Here is a 14,944-nt window from a genome sequence, read left to right as displayed (position 1 = left end):
TCAAATTCTGTTCTTGGCAAAGCCGCCCCATTCCTTGAGTCCTGGAGACAATCTGCAGGAAGAATTTAGAATCAGGGACTTTGAAAACATATACACACAAGGAAGTCTGGATTATATCAAAAACTGAGAGCTCCACTCTCCAGGCAAAAATGTGTCGATTGATGAATTCATTCATTCACTGGCTCACTCAACAATTGTTTACTGGGCCATCTCCTGTGTATAAGATTTGATACAAAGCTAGTGTTAAGATAGCACAAAGCCACTGGAGATACCAGATCCATCCATCTGGCAGATTCTGACTGAAGCCTCCTAGGAGCCAGGTACCTTCTGGGGAGGCTGGGCTGTTAGCAGGAAACTGCTTCTTAGGGCCTGGATTCTAGCTGGGGTGACAGAGAAGGAAGATGTAGCCTGGAGGAATATCAGATGGTATTAAATGCTAAGGAGATAAAGTAAAGCTGGGATGGGTGGTTGGGAAAAGGGGGGCAGGGGTGGTCCCACTTAGATGAGGGGCCAGGAAAGGAGATGTTAAGTAACAGCTTGCAGGAGATGAGGGGAGATGGTTCAAGAGGCACAGAAATTCAGTAACAGTGACTCATGGATCATGCCTTAGTCCCTTTTCAAGCACCTTTCAGTTCTGATGATGCCAATCAGAAAGTCTCTGCTTATCGTCAGTATGTCTTTGATGCCTCCCTAAGACCCTGAAATCTTCCCCGCTTCCCCTTGAAAGCTCAGAGGCTTGGTAGGCAAGCGTGCCTACCAGCGCTTGAACGTGACATTGTGTTCAGTGTGACTATTTCGCAGTTACTGTTTATATTACTATTGATGGCAAACGACAGTAGCTCTTCACTTACAGTTATGAAAAGCATCTTTATAATTTTTTCTAGTTTTTGAAAAGGGAGTTGATTTGAAAAAGCATTAAGGAACTTGAAATACAGGTGGTCCTCAAACATGGGGGAAATTGTAAAGGTGATCAATGAATGAAATTTGGGATATGTGAAAATCAGACGTGACCCTTCACCTAGAGTTGCCCAGAGCCTGACTCGGGAGATGAAAGCTCATCCGTGTGACAGTCTGCGCTCATTGGGTCCCTTTAAGAGCTTCCAGAAGGGCGCGGCGTTTTCCGAGGCTCTGATGGGTCAGCGGGATCTGGTCGGAGGGGAGGCTTCTGGTGAGGGCACCGCTGATGGCAGGGGCGAGTCTGGACCTGCTGAGTGTGGCTGAGCAGGACATTCCAGGCAGAGGGAACAGGGAGCCAGGCAGCGGGGGTGGAAAGGTGGGGACAGCCACCAGGCAGCAAGTGTGTCAGGGGGCCGCGTTGCTGGGGGAGACGGCCCCTCGGGAGACCACCCCAAGTTTGCGCTTGTCCCAGGACTCATCCTAACGGGAGTTCCATTCATCTTGAGCACAGCTTGCCTGCCTTTCCTTCTGTGATGTCAGTGGACCCACAAGGCAGCGCTGCGGTTAGTCCTGTTTCACAGATGGGGAGCTGCAGGCTTGACCAGGTCACCCAGGCAAGGTGACGCATGGTAGGCTGCTCTCAAGAAAAAAAAAAAAAATCTCTCTTAAAAAAATTCAGTCATAGTTCACATACCATAAAGCGCACCGTTTAAAGTGTACAATTCAGGGGCTTTTAGCCTTTTCATGAAGTCCTCCAACCATTGTGTCCACTCTTTGTGACCCCCTGGACTGTAACCCGACAGGCTCCTCTGTCCATGGGATTCCCCAGGCAAGAATACTGGTGTGGGTTGCCATTCCTACCCCTGGAGGATCTTCCCAACCATTGCCACAATCCAACACCAGAACAGTTGTTGTTTTTTTTTTAATCAAAGATTCCCCCCCCACCCCCATCCGGTGTAGACCATTTTTAAAGTCTTTATTGAATTTCTTACCACTTACTTCTGCATAATGTTTTGGTTTTTTGCCCAAGAGGCATGTGAGTTGACCAGGGATCCAACCCACACTCCCTGCATTGGAAAGGTGAAGTCTTAACCGCTAGACTGCCAGGGAAGCCCGCAGGACAGTTTCAGGGTCCCCAGAAGACACCCTGGACACGTGAGCAGTCACGCCCGCTCTCCTCTGGTCCCGACTGTGGCAACCACTGGTCTGGTTCCTGTCTCCTGGATTTGCCTGTTCCGGGCTCTTCGTACAAATGGAATCGTATAATGCATTGCCTGTTGCATCTGGCTTCTTTTCGTCAGCATGTTTTCTAGATTCATCTACGTTGTAACACATATCCGTGCTGCATTCCTTTAGATGGCTGGAAAATATCCCATTGTGTCCATGCACCACACTCTGTTTATCTTTCATCAGTTGATGAGCATTTGGATGGTTTTTACTTCTTGGCTCTTGGGAATAACGCCGCTGCGAACATTTGCGTACAGGCTTTGTGAGGACATATGTTTTCGTTCCTTTGGGGATATATCTGGGAGTGGGATTGCTGGGTCATATGTTAAGTCTGTGTTTAACTCTTTGGGGGGAACTGCCAGGCCGTCTTCCTAGGCGGCTGCGCCGTCCTGCGTGCCCACTAGCAGTGTCTGAGGGCCCCGGGGTCTCCACGCTTGCTCTTGTCCATCTCTTGGATTATGGCCATCCTGGTGGATGTCAGATGGTGCCTCCCTATGATCGACTGGCATCCCTAGCAGGCGAATCATGATTGTTTGTTTCTCATCTAAAGCCACGGTGGGAAGGAGGGGCTAAGGTAGCAGTCCTTCTCCTTGACTGCCTCCTTTTTTTTCGAATTTTATTTATTCATTTGTTGGCTGTGCTGGGTCTTCGTTGCCGCTCGCAGGCTTCCTCTAGTTGTGCCGAGTCGGGGCTGCTCTCAGCTGCGGTGACTTCTTATTGTGGAGCACAGGCTCTGGGCATATCGTGGCCCTTGGGCCTTGTTGCCCCGAGGCCCGTGGGGTCTTCCCGGACCAGGAATCGAACCCCCGCCCCTTGCCTTGGCAGAAAAATTCTTAACCACTGGACCACCAAGGAAGTCCCCAGCAGTGATTAATTGGAAACTTACTGTCTCCACTGCCCAAGCCCCAGCCTAGTGTGGCTGGGACTGGGGTCCGTGGGCGCAGAAGAGGGAGGGCTGATGGAGGCTGGGGTGGGGGCAGCCGAGCTTCGCGGCCACTCCGAGGACCGCAGGAGCTGGAAGGGCCGTCAGAGGGTCCCTGGGGTTTGGAGGCTGGAGAATTGGGGGGTGTGATGGTGCTGGCGAGGACTCGTGCCAGGAACGGAGCTGGGAGACGGCACCCACCTCTCCTCCAGGGCCCAGGGTGAGCTGCGTCCTCACAAGCACGGGCCTTGAACTTCAGCTTCACTGAGACCGAGGGGGCCAGAGTGAGGCCACAGACTCCCCTCGGGGAAGCTGGAGCGAAGGGGGTCTTGAGGTGGGCAGCACTCCCAGGCGTGTGCCAGGCTCTGAGGGGGGCTCAGAGCTCCAGGCATGGCCTGCAGCCTACTGAGAACACTGGGCACCTACCACCCTCTCTCAGTCCTGACCCCCAAGACCTGGTTGGGGCTCATTCCTGTGCCCGTGGTGTGGGGGCAGGGCTCTCACGACCCCAGACTCAACGCTCTTTGTCAGCAGCTGGCTGATTTCTTTTGGGGGGTGGTGGTGGTAGAGTAGAAAATAATACCTTGATTGCTTTGCCAAAATGGGCCACAGTGGGCCAAGGCTTTCAAAACGGCATGTCCCTGCCGGCTGATATCTGTCACTAACATGTACAATGTTCGTGTTTCTTGGGCATCTACTGTGTGTCCTGGTGACCTGCTCCGCTCTGGTGCTTTCCATTCGCTACATGCTCCTGCTCACTAGGTCCTCTGTCCATGGGATCTTCCCAGGCAAGAACACTGGAGTGGGTTGCCGTTTCTTCCTCCAGGGCATCTTCCCAGCCCAGGGATCGAACCTGCGTCTCCTATGTCTCCTGCATCACAGGTGGATTCTTTACCCACGGAGCCACCAGGGGAGCTCTGATGTTTTATTTGCATTTAATTTCCATCCCCATTCCTGAGATGAGCAAACTGAGGTCCTGAGCCCTGAGGGAGGTCTTGCAGCCCACCCTACACAGCCAGTGAGAGGTCTAGTCAGGAGTCCAACCTCATCTCTACTGACTAGGCCACACTAGGAGGGAGATGGTGTAGGAGCCTTCCACTTTAAGGCCTCCTTCACAAGGGAAGGGGGCCTCAGTCCATGGGATCGCAAAGAGATGGACGTGACTGAGCAACTAACACTCACTTTCACTGGGGCCACACGGGTTTCTATTGCCATGGAACGAACTGCCAGAAACCCAGCAAGCACGGCGCAGTCCCCAGGGCTCCCAGCTCTGGAGAACAGCGGTCGGTGTCGGAGATAGTGGGTAGACCGAGTTCTTGTTTGGATGGTCTAAGGACAAATTCGCTTCCAAGACTGTTCTTGTTGACATCATTCAATTCCATGTGGTCACAGGACTAGCGGCTTCCCCAGTGGTTCAGTGGTAAAGAATCCGCCTGTAATGCAGGAGACCCAGATTCGATCTCTGGGTCGGGAAAATCCCCTGGAAAAAGGAATGGCAACCCACTCCAGTACTCTTGCCTGGAGAATCCCATGGACAGAGGAGCCTGGTGGGCTATAGTCCACGGGGTCGCGAAGAGTCAGACACGACTGAGCAACTGAGCAGGCACGCATAGGCACAGAGGGCTAAAGTTCTGCGTCCTCCCTCGCTGTTAGCCGGGCCCACTTTCAGCTTCCAGAGGCCTTTGGTGTCCTTGCCACATGGCCTCCCATCTTCAAAGCCATCAATAGAGACTCTCTCACACCGAATCCCTCTTTTGCTTTAAACCTCTTCTGGCTGGAGGGGCCAGTCCTGCCTCAGGGCTCCCCTGAGAAGGCCAGGCCTGCCCAGGATAACCCCCCCTTTGTCACAGATGGTGACACACTCACAGGAGTAGTGTCTCCTGGTATTCCCAGGTTCTGCCCACGCCCAAAGGGCAGAGGATTTCATTCAAGCTCAAAGTCCCCTGGGATCATCCATCATGGAAGATCTTAGGTTTGGGGGTTTTTTTTTAAAAGATTTTTTGATGTGGACCATTTTTAAAATCTTTGCTAAATTGGTTACAGCATCGCTTTGGTTTTATGTTTTGGTTTTTTGCCCGCAAGGCATGTAGGATCTAGTTTCTCGACCTGGGGTCGAACCCACATCCACTGCATTGGAAGGCCAGGTCTGAACCACTGGACCACCAGGGAAGTCCCCTTAGGTTCTAATAATAACCAAATTATAGCCACAGGGACAGTGGTACTTCCTGTTACTCAGAGCACCGTGGTTTTCAGACTGACTACATCTGCCATCCGGTTGGAGCCTGACATGATGCTGTGAGGTGTGTGCATTATCCCTCTTTTATCCAGGAGAGAGATGGACGTCTCATTAGCGTGTCTGGGGCTGGAGCCCAGATCTTCTGACCCCAAGCCAGCTGTGGGCTCTTGGCGCCCACAGCTCCCCCGCCCGCCGTCAGAACCCTCAGACCTCATTACCGTCCTTTCTAAGAAGCATCTGTTTCCAGCCAGCCCAGCCCTGGGGGAGCGCTTCCCTGCACACTCACCACGTTGGGTCATCCAAGCTGTGGCTTTTACAGGAACTGCCCCTGGGGCGGGTGAAGCTCACCTCATTAGGCAGGAAAGAGAGGCAAGACTGAGGGGGCGCAGAATCAAAACAGCAGTGTGCAGGAAGGGACCGGCGGCGGGGGAGGGCGTCCGCCAGGCCGCAATGCTCTGGCCGAAAGAGGGGGCCGTGCAGTCCAGAGGGCTGTGTGTCAGGGAGCGGTCATCATGACCTTCATCTCCATACACCACGCCCGGGACTCGTGGATGCCCTGGGTGCCCACATCTTCCAGGTGCTCTCCCCCTTAATATTAACCGGAGCCTGAGATCCCAGCGAGCAATCCCTGCCCCCCACCCTCACGCACTATTCCCAAGAATTCTCCAGGGTCTTAACATTTCTTCCAGATACATTTGTGCAGATAGATTGTTTTTTAAAACTTCCGTTCTTCCAAAATTGCTGTCTTGTCCCCTTTCATCCCATGCTGGATACTGCTCCAGCTCTTCCATTTTTCCCAGTTTTGCTGACACAAGTCTGCTGGGAGAGACTTTGGCCATCTCTGTTATGAGCTGGTGCAAAAGAATCCGGTTAATTTAAGCTGAGGGGGGTCTCCTGGAAGGCCATCTGGGGCGGGGGTTTGGGGGGTGGGGTGGGGGGTGAGGGGTGGCGCTCCCTGAATGGATCCAGAAAAGCAGGCCTGGAAATGGCCTGAACCACAGGCTCAGGAACCCGAGATGAGCTCGTGACAGACCTCGCCGCTGGGGGCGCTCCGCAGCCCGAGTGAACGACCCCTGTGTGTTCTGTCTCGGGCCCCTCCGCTTGAGTTTCCTTCCAGGGGAGGCCGTGTCTGCTTAGCCTGAGCTTCTCTCCTTAGGGGTGGTGGGGCTAAAGCAGACGAACGGCGCGGGCTGGGAAAAGGGAACCCGGGGTGCCGGCGGGAAGAGCGGAAGTCCACAGAATCGGGGGTGATGGGAGCCGGGAGGGAGCACACTCGCAAGTCTGGAATCCCCGCCCTGCAATCCCGCTGCCGGGAGACTGTCCTGCGCGCTGCCCTCCCCTCCCCTACAGCCTCCCCAGCTCCAGCTGTCAGTTTCTTACCCGGACGATCAGCATCTCTCCTCCCACCGCCCCCGGCAATGCTCAGAGCCCAGTTTGCTGCTGCTAAATCGCTTCAGTCGTGTCCGACTCTGTGCGGCCCCATAGACGGCAGCCCACCAGGCTCCCCCGTCCCTGGGATTCTCCAGGCAAGAACACTGGAGTGGGTTGCCATTTTCTTCTCCAATGCATGAAAGTGAAAAGTGAAAGTGAAGTCGCTCAGTCGTGTCCGACCCTCAGCGACACCATGGACTGCAGCCTTCCAGGCTCCTCTGCCCATGGGATTTTCCAGGCAAGAGTACTGGAGTGGGGTACCACTGCCTTAGCATATCCCAAACCTGAATAAACCACCTGGCTAAACAACGTGTTTTCAACGTGTTTTTGATCTGTTATGGATTGAATGTGCGTTCTCCCTGCAAAATACATGCCGAATTCCTACCCCCTCATACCTGCGAACGTGACCTTGTTCAGAAATAGGGTCTTGGCAAGACTTCCCTGGTGGTCCAGTGGTTGGGAATCCTCCTGCCAATGCAGGCGACAGGGGGTCGATTCCTGGTCCCGGAAGATCCCACGTGCCACTGAGCAGCTGAGCCCGTGAGCCCTAGAGCCGGTGCTCCACAGCAGGAGAAGCTGCTGCGATGAGAAGGCCCCGCTCACCGCAACTAGAGGAAGCTGGCATGTAGCAACGAAGACCCTGTGCAGTCAAAAATAAATAAATAGAAGAAAAAAAGTAGGGTCTTTGTGGACGAATCAAGTTCAGGTGAGGCCTTTGGGGTGGGCCTCGACCTAGTGATGGAGTGCTTGCTTATGTAACTAGAGGGAAATGCTTGTGAAGACAGAACACCCGAGAAGAGGCCATGTCGCCGCGAGGCAGGACTGAAGTGGTGCGGCTGAAAACCAAGGATGGTGGGGGACTGGCGGCCACCATCAGATGCTGGACTCGGCAAGGAAGGAGGACTGTTTCCTAGAGGCTTTAGAGGGGACAGGGCCCTGCTGACGCCTTGACTGGACTCAGGCCTCCAGAACTATGAGACGATAAATTCTATCCTTGTCGTTTAACAACAGGAAGAGCCACTTTATGTTTTGGGGTTTTTTTTTGGCCTCACTGCAAGGCGTGTGGGATCTTAGTTGCCCAACCAGGAATCAAACCGGAGCCCCCTGCACTAGAAGCCGGGAGTCCTAGCCACTGGGCCACCCGGCAAGTCTCACATTTCTGTTCTTTTAATGGTACTTTGTTAACAGCAGCTACAGAAAACTAAGATACTACCTCAGGTCTCTGACCTCAGCAGCACATAGGAAAAGCCATAAATGATGGTTTGGTTTTTCCTTTTAATGAGAATTAAAAAGAAAAAAAAAGCACCTCCTGGAAACTGTACAGAAAAGGAACTAATTTTAACAGTTTCTATTTTACAGACGAGGAAACTGAGGCTCAGAGTGTGTGACTTGTCCAAGTCACGTAGTTAGAAGAAGGCAGAGGCTGGACTTGAACACGAGTTTTTTTGACCCCGAGGCTTGTACTCATCACCCTGCCTGAGAATGTGTGGATGTTGCTCTCACGGGTCATTGCAGAGTCTCCAGATCCTAGTCCCCAGCTGTCCTTTTTCTTTATTGTGAAACTCAGTACTAGCTTTGCCCTTAAGGGAACTACCTGTTCCGACCACATTTTCTGGAATCTGAGCCTCTGCAGATCGAGCCCTCTTTCCCTGGTGATTTTCATTACAAAATGGGAGATGCATTCCCACCAAAATCATCTCCCAATAGACCCAAGTAAGAATGTTTGGCAAAGAAGGAATTAACTGGTAAACAGCTTGTAGTATCTCAACTCCAGTGTCTGCCTGGAATGTTTTGCAACACTTTCGGGTTCTGATTTCAGCACAATTTGTTTATTTCAGGCTATTAAACCACATGCATATTTTTCATGCTTGGGAATCCACTGGCCACACGCTGAATGGCAAGAATGGAGACCCTCTCTCACATCCCGCGGGCATTTGTAGTGGTTGGTAGAGCAGGGCTGCAATCCCTGGGGAGACCAGCAGGGGTTTTCCTCCAACAGGAAATAAATTTAAGGCTGAAGATTCTTGCCGTTCAAGGCTTTGGGTGCTAGAAAATAAGGCTGTTCCTTTGGGAGGAAATCCTCGCAATGTGGGTTAACCAGCTGGCATGAAGTCACCCAGTCCTGAGAATTGGGCAAGAAAAAGTGTGAACAAAATCTGACTTTTCCTGCCTTCTTGCCTACCCCCATCCCCCACCCCCGGGGGGCATTGGAGCTGAAGCCTGGGACAGTCTCTGTCCGCACTGTAGGAAGAAAAACCAGAAGGACAGGCTAGCTGGACTTTTCTCTTGTAAACTGTTTACCTTGGGACAACCAGATGGCTCCTCTCTGGCTGACCCCTTGATCATTTCTCGTGCTGTTAACAGCGTCTATTAACAAACAGTCCTGCTCCACCGGCCCACGTGCAGGAGTCCCAGGCCTGCGGGCTGGGGAAGCCTCTGGTATTCCAGGAGGCTGACTCAGCACCCTTGGGCTAAGGAGCATCATGGGGCGCAGGGTCCAGGCACTTCGGCTCTAAGTGGGGTGAGGGGCTGCCTCACAGGGTGGGAATAGGATGGGTGATGTAAAGGCTCTGCAGTCCCTGCCCCCTCCCAGGCTCTCCCCCTTCACCCCCACCCCACCCCTGCCTTTACCATGAGAATACCCGGTTGTGATTAACGTTTGAGGGGTAGGAAGGCAGGAAGGAGACTCGGGGCTTCCCTGGTCTCTCGGAAGGTAAAGAATGTGCCTGCAATGCAGGAGACCTGGGTTCAATCCCAGGGTCGGGAAGATCCCCGGAGAAGAAATGGCAACCCACTCCAGTATTCTGGCCCGGGAAATCCCACGGACAGAGGAGCCTGGTGGGCTACAGTCCATGGGGCTAGAAGAGTCAGACATGACTGAGTGGCTGAACACCAAGGGGGCTCTTGACTTCCTGGGTGGTCAGCAGGGAGCTCTCTGCCATCCCTGCCTGGGTTCCATCCTTAGGCACCGCCTCCTTTGGGGATTTGTGGGTGCAGTAAGGGGTGACATTTTTAATCCTTAGAGTTTCCAGAAGCCCCGAACTTGCGATGGAGTATAAGAAGCTGATAGACATTTTTAAAGGCTTGCTCTGGTTTTCAGGTGGGGCAGAAGTCGAGTGGAGGCGGAGAGACCAGTGGAGACCAGAGAGGGGATGGGGGCTTGTCCCTGGGGTCCAGGGTGGAAAGAGGGGACAGACTCGGGGTGTTTCTGAGAAGCGGGGCGCACGGTGACCTAGGAAGAGGAAAGAGATGCCCCGGGGGTCTTCCAGCCTGGCTGCCAGGAAGACAAAACTCTCTCCTGGGGACCTAGACTTCGGTGTCAACAGTTCTGAAACAATTTCAGAGGTTCTTAACTCGGAAACACAGAAGGAATGTTCACAGAGGCAGTCACGTAAATATTTGAAGCTTCTGCTACACACGCACGCATGCACGCACACCCTGTTAAGAACAAGGTGGAAAGTAAGTGAAGGGCTGGAAGAAAATCAAGAAGAGATCACCATCCAGGATGTATAAACAGCCCCTGGAAACCAAGGAGATCAAGCTAGATAACTGTGCACAGGAAGAATAGTCTGTGAGTCCCAGAAGACACTCTAAGGACAAGGCCCGAATGGAAATACGCGCGCTCTCACTAGGAATCAGGTCCATGCGTGACTTCTGTCCAAGGGCGTGTCAGCCCATTGTAGAGACCTGGCAGGTGAGACCTCGGTTGAGAGAAGGCTGGCAGCCTGTGCTTACGTTCCTCAAACTCAAAGGCCAGAATCAGATGAGATGAAACACCCAGCGCCACGTTTTGCTGAAATTCCCAGGTGGCTCAGTGGTAAAGCATCCGCCCATCACTGGAGAAGAAGCAGGAAACGTGGGTTTGACCCCCCACCCCGGTCGGGAAGATCCCTGGAGGAGGGCGTGGCAACCCATTCCAATATTCTTGCCTGGAGAATCCCATGGACAGAGGAGCCTGGTGGGTTACAGTCCATGGAGTCCCAAGAGAGTAGGGCACGCTTTCAGATGAGCTTATTCGGTTCAAGTGGAAGGTCTTAGCTCTTGCATCTTGGGGGGCCAGGCCCAGTGGAACTGGGAGGAAGGAGGAGGGAGATAAAACTGGGAAGTGGGAGACGGGCAGGAAGGATGAATCTGATTTGCATAATAAAGGCTTGGTGGGAGGTAGCTGGAGAGGGGGCCCTGGGATGGAGGAGGAAGGGTTGGTCTGCAGGCTGACAGACTGGAGTAGGTAGGGACTAGCAGGGGGCCGAGGACATGGCCACGTGAAGGCTTTCATCCCCACCCCACCCCCACAGCAAAAAATATTAAATAGTACAGTATTTTACGACTGGTATAAAGAATGTATTATGTGATAAAACACATCCTATTAACATATATAAGTAACGTAATTTTATAATTATATAGTAAAGCATCCCCTTTGACCTGAAAGTTCATTTTCAGTCTTCTGATTTTAAAAATAATCCTTGCATTTTTGTGGAGCCTGTGCCCTGCGACCCCATCCCTGGTGGAGAACGTGGCGCTAACTGTTCTTCCACAGAGCGCAGTCAGGAACAGAATTCTTTCCCAGACCTTTGGGCTGTTTTGGAGAGGGACTCCTGGGCGCTGGTGTCCGGCTGTCTGGTGAGGGGGCGCTCTGTGTCCCCAGGATACCAAGAATTCCGGCTGGTTTCATCCAGGGCAGAGTGGTTGGCCCATGTGGCCATCAGAGCTCTGCCCGCCTGGCTTTGAATCCAAACCCGGCCTGGGTTGGGCTGCCCACACCAGGGTGTGCGTTAGTCAGCAGTCAGGTTCCTTGAGATTAAAAAGCTGCGTAGCCTCTGGGTGTCTCCTGGCTTGGGGTGGGGGTTTACAGTGAAGGGAGGCCTCCTGCAGAGCTCGGATGCCACAGCCAGCACCGCCCCCCCCCCCCAGGAGGAGGCCAACCTCTACCCTGAGCTCAAGTCCTTGAGCTCGAGCTTCCAGGCTCTCATCTGTGCCCGGGTGTGTGTACGCGTGTGCACGTGAGTGTGAAGGGTGGTAGTAGCCCAGGGCCTCTTCTGAAGACGTCGGGATGCCAGGCCCCCCAGCGTCCCCCTCCCTTTTCAGGTCAGGAGAAGAAGCCTGAACAACACGTGTCGCCCACAGAACATCGCATCTCCACCACCACGCCTCTCACCCGTGAGAACTCATTCGTGACCCCCAGCACGCGAATCCCGGCCTCGCCTGCAGATCTGAGCAGCGACCTCCACCCTGGCTGTTCCCCACTCGCCCCAAGGAACAGTGCGGTGCCTGCAGACAATCTTGGTTATCGCAGCCGGAGGGTGGAGAGCTCCTGGTGTGTGCGCGTGTGGTGGGGGGTACTGTAAATATACGGGACGATGCTCACGGTGAAGAGGAGCCTGCCCCAGGGGCAGCTGCGCTGAGGTAGAGACCCTCCCATAGCTGCTTCAGGAGTGGGACCCTAATTAGCACCCTCCACCTGACACCCATGTGATACCTATTCACCCCTAGAATGAGGGTTAGGTCTACGCACAGCTGGGCCATGCCCGCCCACCTGCAAACATTTTACAGTGAATTTTGTTTTAATTTGGCCATGCTAAGGGGCATGTAGGACCTTAGTTCCCTGACCAGGGATTGAACCCTCGCTCCTGGGATTGGAAGCATGGAGTCTTAGCCACTGGACCACCAGGGAAGTCCCTCAAGGTGAACTATTGAAGACCTACTGCTGCCACTTGTTGGTTCAGGCCATTTCAGTTTTACCAGCCTCAGTTTCCCAGTCTGCAAAATGGGGGTGCTCACAGTGCTCACCTCAGACGGGTGCTGTGGCAAGATGCCGAGTTCCTTTTGCCTGGTGCCATTTTTATTCCTGATCCTAAGCAGACCAGGGTGGGGGTGGTGTTCCCAGAGGCCCAGCTTCATCACCCCCTCCTCCCTGGGTACCCGAGTTCCCTACCCTGCCCACTTCCACAGCTACACACACTCCCCTCCATGGACCTCAGGAGGCTGCTTCCGATAAGACTTGCTGGCTCTTCCGGAAGACCCCTGGTTGACCCGCCGATGGAGTGTGTCAGTGGTGATCTGGGGCCATTTAAATTAAAACACCCTCTGTATATTTCACAGAAATTCATGAGTCATCTTTGCCTAGTAAAACCCCAGTGGAATTAGCTGGGCGTGTAGATGATATCTATGGACCTTTGGAAAAAAAAATTTTTTTTTAAAGAGGAAAGTCTCTCCTTAGACCCCAGATTCACCCTGAAAAGCAGTGTTCTCTAGGTTGGCGGACATACAGTCAGCTTGGCGGCTTGATTACTGCCTGACCAAGGGCAGCTTAATCAACCTCTTGATTTTCTTCAAATTAATACTTTTTTCCAGTTACGTTAAGGAAATGGCAAGCCACTCCAGTGCTCTTGCCTGGAAAATCCCATGGACAGAGGAGCGTGGTAGGCTACAGCCCATGGGGTCACAAAGAGTTGGACATGATTGAGTGACTTCACTTCACTTCATTGTTTCACAAGTAAAGCATGCTGTATATAGTTTACATCTTGCTCTGGTTTTTGTTGTTCAATAGCTTCCGTCAAGTCTGACTCTTTGCAGCCCCATGGACTGCAGCACGCCAGGCTCCTCTGTCCTCCACTCTCTCCCAGAGTTTGCTCAAACTCATGTCCATTGAGTCAATGATGCCTTTCAACTGTCTTGTCCTCTGATGCCCCCTTCTCTTCTTGCCTTCAATCTTTCCCAGCATCAGGGTCTTTTCCAGTGAGTTGGCTCTTCAATTCAGGTGGCTAAAATATTAGAGTTTTAGCTTCAGTCCTTCCAATGAATATTCAGGGTTGATTTCCTTTAGGAAAATTTGCTTACATCTTATTTCAAAATTTTCTCATGTCATTCTTCCTCAAAATCATATTCCTAACAGCCTTTATTTTGGGGGGGCTCCAAAATCACTGCAGATGGTGACTGCAGCCATGAAATTAAAAGACACTCCTTGGAAGAAAAGTTATGACCAACCTAGATAGTATATTCAAAAGCAGAGACATTACTTTGCCGACTAAGGTCCGTCTAGTCAAGGCTATGGTTTTTCCTGTGGTCATGTATGGATGTGAGAGTTGGACTGTGAAGAAGGCTGAGTGCCAAAGAATTGATGCTTTTGAACTGTGGTATTGGAGAAGACTCTTGAGAGTCCCTTGGACTGCAAGGAGATCCAACCAGTCCATTCTGAAGGAGATCAACTCTGGGATTTCTTTGGAAGGAATGATGCTAAAGCTGAAGCTCCAGTACTTTGGCCACCTCATGCGAAGAGTTGACTCACTGGAAAAGACTCTGATGCTGGGAGGGATTGGGGGCAGGAGAAGGGGACAACCCAGGATGAGATGGCTGGATGACATCACGGACTCAATGGCCGTGAGTCTGAGTGAACTCCGGGAGATGGTGATGGACGGGCATCCTGGCATTCATGGGGTCGCAAAGAGTTGGACATGACTGAGCGACTGAACTGAACTGAATTGAACTGCCACACAAATGGGTTATTGACCCTGGGTCTTGCATTTGACCATTTATAGCCATACTCCAGTGTTCCCATCTGTGAAATGGGCACAGGTGTGCTGTGAAGTCCAATGAGAGGGCCTGCCTGCCCTGTCCTGTGACTGGTCCTTGATGGGCTACAGGCTGGAGTTGGAGCAGAACAGGAACTCCTCCAGGCCTGCCCTGGGCAGGAAGGACACAGGGGGCCATGGACCGCATGATGCACGGAGGCAGGGGCCCTCCTGCAGCAGGGACCCTGACACTAGCCTCTGGTCGTGAACCATCTGGCAGTCAGGGAGTTTCTGTTTGCTCTGCAGCCATGGGACAGTGAACTCTGAGGTCCAGCTGGGCTCCCCAAGAGCTACTTGCTCTTGTCTTACAGCAGAAGCCGGAACTGTCAGCTGATCTGCCCCTGTGAGTCTGGCTGTCTGTCTGCAGAGACACACCCAGGGTGTCCCCTCCTGGCTCCGGGTGCCCCTTCCACGGTGGTCCCTGAGAGCTGGTGGTAGGACCCAGGAATGTGACCTGCTGGGCAGAGGGGTTTCTACTTGCTGTCTTTAAACTAAGTGTCCTTCACGTCCGTACTCTCTTCATTTAAACACAGCATTTAAAAAAAAAAACACTTTAAATCATACAGAAGACGTCTGCTCTAAATGGACGGTTACCTTAAATGAAATTCAGCAAAAACAAAACAACCCACTGCATTCCAGCTCCTCCCCTGCCGCCCCTGGCTC

The 14,944-nt window shown here is 52.7% G+C and overlaps 1 protein-coding gene and 1 long non-coding RNA gene across 4 annotated transcripts in view; one reads left to right on the top strand and one right to left on the bottom strand.

Annotated features, from left to right (window-relative positions):
• RIPOR3 (RIPOR family member 3) overlaps window positions 1-14,944 on the top strand; it is a 74,230-nt gene that overhangs the window by 24,917 nt on the left and 34,369 nt on the right. The window lies entirely within an intron of this gene.
• On the bottom strand, window positions 848-6,844 carry LOC138417820 (uncharacterized). The gene is made up of 2 exons (XR_011248306.1): window positions 6,663-6,844; window positions 848-1,531 (listed from the first exon to the last, which is right to left on the bottom strand). It is a non-coding gene; the product is annotated as an uncharacterized lncRNA (long non-coding RNA).

Source organism: Ovis canadensis, chromosome 13 (genome assembly GCF_042477335.2).
Source record: "Ovis canadensis isolate MfBH-ARS-UI-01 breed Bighorn chromosome 13, ARS-UI_OviCan_v2, whole genome shotgun sequence".
In the NCBI taxonomy this organism is placed as follows: domain Eukaryota; kingdom Metazoa; phylum Chordata; class Mammalia; order Artiodactyla; family Bovidae; genus Ovis; species Ovis canadensis.
This window is presented reverse-complemented; position numbering and strand designations above follow the sequence as displayed.